Raw genomic sequence first — 4,826 nt, 5'->3', positions numbered from 1 at the left:
AATTATTTCCTCAATCTTGCATGACTATGTCTATTAATCTCAGCAATAAATTTGATGATAAAATAGATAATGCAACAACCATTGATAATTTGGTATTTCTCTTTTTTAAATCTGTCAGGTATGTATTATTTTATGTACCCTCTTTCTGCCTTTTTCTATTTGTTTTTTATTCTGTTTTTACCCTTCAAATTAAAATACCATGAAATTTAAAAATAATTCAACTACATAATCACAGTTTTCACCATTTTTTCTTATTCATTGGTATATTATTAGTTATAAGCTTTCAGAATTACATGTAAATCTCCCTGGAATTTCCAGACATAATTTGAGAAATACATAGAAGTTTATGTAGCTCATTTCTCAGTGGCATACTGCCTTCTTAGTAAGGCTATATACTGTTTTAGAGTCTGCTATGACAAGCCAATTAGAACATTTCAAAATTAAAATATTGGATAGGATTTAAGTAAATAGTTTAGACAAAAGCCTTGTTTGAGTTTTATCTTTAATCTAAAAGCCAAACAGACCAGGAAATTACAGCATCTTTTTGCTCATGTTCTCTTTTTTGAAGAATAGATTTATCAGAAACAAGTTATAGTATTATATCAAAGTTCCAGTTAGTCTTTTTGAAAGGTTTATGAAACCAAAGATAGAGTGTTACAATTCATCTTAACTCATGGTAAAGAAACTGTTCTTCTTTTTCCAAAAAAAAAAAATTTACATTATAGGCATACTGGGTATATACTTCTAGGTCCCAAAATACCACCAAGATAAGTTACTTATGAAAGAAATTGAGTATCCATCATAATTACATGGCAAAGAAAGATATCTACATCTCCTTTGCATAAATGTCTGCTACTTACATTTCTTAACATTCAAGAGTTAGTTTTAAAAAGTTATATTAATGAGTATTCTATAAAATTAAAATGAAGAGAATGTAAAATAAATAATCACAAAAACATTGTCAACATTACTAAGATTGTCAACATTACTATGGGAATAATACTGTTAAGTAGAAAGCACAGTAAATATACTGAAGTCCGAAAGCAGTATTGTAATTATTTTGTTCTTTGTGATATCCAAAACACACCAGAGAGTTCTTGTTAGAGACTTTGTCTAGCACCAGTTTGGAAAAGTAATGTCAAAATTTAATAAATACAAATAATTTTTATCCAATAGCTGGCCATTCATATTTTATATAATTGAAATCAGATTTTTCTCCCAAAATAAAATCCATCATCATAGAGAACATATTCTAGGAGACAACCTGGGGCATGGCAGATCCTGAATAGACCCAGAGTGCAGGTTCCAGCCTGGCGAGTGAGTGAGATGACCTGGGGCCCGGGGGATCTGAACAGACCCAGAGCCCAGGCCCGTGTGTGAGTGAGACCAGCCAGGGCTCGCGAATCCTCATTCAACCCAGAGTGCAGGACCAGCATGGAACCCTTCAGCAGAACTCCCTGCAAAGAGGCTAGAGGCAAGACCCACCCAGCTGATTCAGGAGCAGAACATCTTGCCAGAGAGACACAAAGTGTTCAACTCTAATGCCTGCAGCAGAAAGAAGTGGAGCACAGCAGCCAGATCCAAACAACACCCACAGGGAGGAATCTGAACTTAGTAGATCCAGATCTGGTGCTAAAGTAATAACTCTATCTAAACTCTACACCAAAGGTCAGAAGACAGTGGTATACAAAATAACAAAGAGAAGGAACAAAATGCAGTCTCAGGCCCTGATTCCACCCAGTACAACTGCAGAAGACACTAGCACTGAGGAAGCTGGAAATCACACACCAGATATCTCTGAAATAATAGCATTGGCAGTAAAGAAACAACTTCAGAAAGGTATAGAAGAAATCAGATCAGAAATAATTTTGGAACTAAAAAAATTAGTGCTGGCTATAATCAAAGAAGTACTAAGTGCTTCTAAAGAATACACTGATAAAAAAGAGCAGAATATAAAAATGATGGAACCCCTGAATAAGCAATTTAGGAAATAAATAGAATGTATGAAACCGGTTCAAAGTGATACACAGGAAACTAAAACCTCAATCACAACCTGGCAAAACCATTTGAGGGAAAGTGAAAATAGGCTCTCTGACCTGAAAGACACCATTGCAGCTAGTGAAAAAGTAAGAAAAGATCTCTTTAAAACAACTAGGATGCAGGAAAAAATAATTCAATACCTGCAAGACAATGCAAAGTTGAACAATGTGAGACTGATAGGCATCAATGAGAAGGAAGGAGTCAATACAAATGATATAAAAAGAATATGGGCAGAAGTAATAGCAGAAAACTTCCCAAATATGGGGCAACAATCTGACATTGACGTAACTGAAGCATATAGAACTCCAAATAACATCAACCCAATGAAAACCACTCCCAGACACATAATAATTAAGATCCCAGAAATTCAGCATAGGAACAATATACTAAAAGCTGCTAAAGAAAAGAAAAAGATCACATTTAAAGGAAAATCCATTAGAATAACAGCAGATTTCTCTTCACAAACCATTAAGTCAAGAAGAGCATGGAGCAAAGTGCTTCAAGTCTTGCAAGAAAACAAATTCCAACCTAGATTGATCTATCCTGCAAAACTCTCTTTCAAATATAATGGAGAAGTGAAATATTTCCATGACAAAGAACAACTAAAGAATTTCATGATGACAAAGCCAAGCCTACACAGACTACTAAATGATGTTCTAGAGAGGGAGCAAATTGATGACAGCCCCACGAATGAGAATGGAAAGAACCCACCAAATAGGACAAACAATTATACACAGGAGAATAAGAGGTATAGAATATTAGTCTTTCAGTTATTCTTTTGATTCTTGGTTTTGACACAGTGGACTATTATGACTGGTCTGTAAATTCTTCACTTTATATTGGACAGTTTTTATTGTTGTATTCATGTATGTTTGTAAATAATTTATTTTCAATTTGCAATCTATTAAAAAATTTAAAAAGAGAATATATTGTATCTAGTTTATGGATAGTCTAAAGATATGTCAGTTTATGTCACTAGTTTCCAAAGTGAATATCAACCTTTGAAGATAAGTACATAACATAAATATGTCTAGCTGACAAAACAGTATTTACATGTATTCATTTAGTGATTTGTGCTATAGTTATGCCATCACAAACTAGAATTTAATTTGAGTCTCACTAACAATAATTCAACTTATGAGTCTTGATATCATACAGTAGTTTGAACATTGAATTTTCCTCTTATCTTGGGCTGGTAACTCATCTTATGATATTGTATTGTGATACTGGATAGTGGCAGCAAACTTTTGCTGTTATCAATCACGTGATGGGCAATGGGTGCCCAACCAAGTGTAAAGAGCCGGCTCTCTACCATACACAATGTTACTAACTCCACTACTTACTAAATTAAATGCTTTCAGTATATTTTGACCTAAGATATTTTCTGCATGCAGAGGGCTTTTGGGGCATCACCCCATCATAATTCAGAAAGAATATGTATATTTCCTTTGTTTTAAGTACTAAGCCAAAGTACTACTACTTTGACTCTCTTGACATCAGTGAATTTTGAAAAATAATTAGCAACTCTCTGCTGTGCAGACTATGTACAGTCATATACCATCTCTCTCAAGCTTATGTCTCTTATTTCTGTGTCTTGAATTATATCCTAAAATTAGTTATTATTTCATGCACACAAACTCAAGACTTATTCACAGCTATTCTAGAAGGAAGAAGGAAAGAAAACTTAGCAATATTTATATTTAAAAATATTGAAGTGGGTGTTTTTAAATAGCATATGATATGACAAATGTCCTTTGCAATCAAGACAAAACACAACTATATTAGTATATTTGTAATAAATTTATTATCCTATGTATCTTTTGTATATTATGTTCTTTGAATAAAAAGAATAAAATATGTACAAGAGTGGTATGATAGAAAGATTATGTACATATCTTCATATTTACGTATTCATATTCAACTATAAGATAAATATGAAAGGAAAATTATATTAAGTCCTTACGGCAGGCCAGCCAGATAGCTCAGCAGATTAAAGTGCCTGCTTAGGCAGATGCAGGGGCCAGGGGTTTGATCCCCTGCTTGCTGTGCCATCCCACCCCCAGGGCACATTGAGATGGTCATTGAGACTGGGTGTGTTGGCACACACCTGTAATCTCAGAACTTGGGAGGCTGAAAAACAGGAAGAATCACTAGGAGTCTGATCTGTGTAGTGAGACCCTGTACTAAATACATTTTAAAAAGCAGTAAAAGTCCTTATGGCAAGAATTTTTGAAGCTTCAAAGTATCATTTTTACAGTGTCTATTGAAACTTTGTGATTAGAGATACTGACTTAGAAATCTTGTCTTATTTTCAAGTGGGGTCTTATCACAGACCATTAGTTTGTCATAGCCCTATTTATTGCCTATTAATAAAGGTCAGATTTGGCATCTGAAAACACATTTCTTTAGGTTGCTGTGTTTCCAAAGCAAAGAGAGAAATGAATCATTTTTGCATTCATTTGAATGACTATTTTGCACAACAAAGACTTATTTGGTGCCTCAAATGTACATGTATACACATAGTATATATACACACATTCAAATGCACACACAGATCCATGCATATACATAGAGAAAATGTTATTTTAAGGCACTAGCTTATCTGTCTATTAGAGCTGGCCAGTCTGAATCTGCCTGCGAGGCTGAAAACCTGGAAATAAAACTAGCACTACACCCCTCTTCAGATAGCTGTCAGGAAAGAATTCCTTCTATAGTGAGGGTTTCAATCTTCTGTCTTAACACCTTCAACTGATTGTATGACCACAATCCACAAGAAAAAGAATAGT

This window comes from Octodon degus, unplaced genomic scaffold, assembly GCF_000260255.1.
Source record: "Octodon degus isolate 3935 unplaced genomic scaffold, OctDeg1.0 scaffold00370, whole genome shotgun sequence".
Lineage (NCBI taxonomy): Eukaryota > Metazoa > Chordata > Mammalia > Rodentia > Octodontidae > Octodon > Octodon degus.
Note: the sequence above shows the minus strand (reverse complement) of the source record.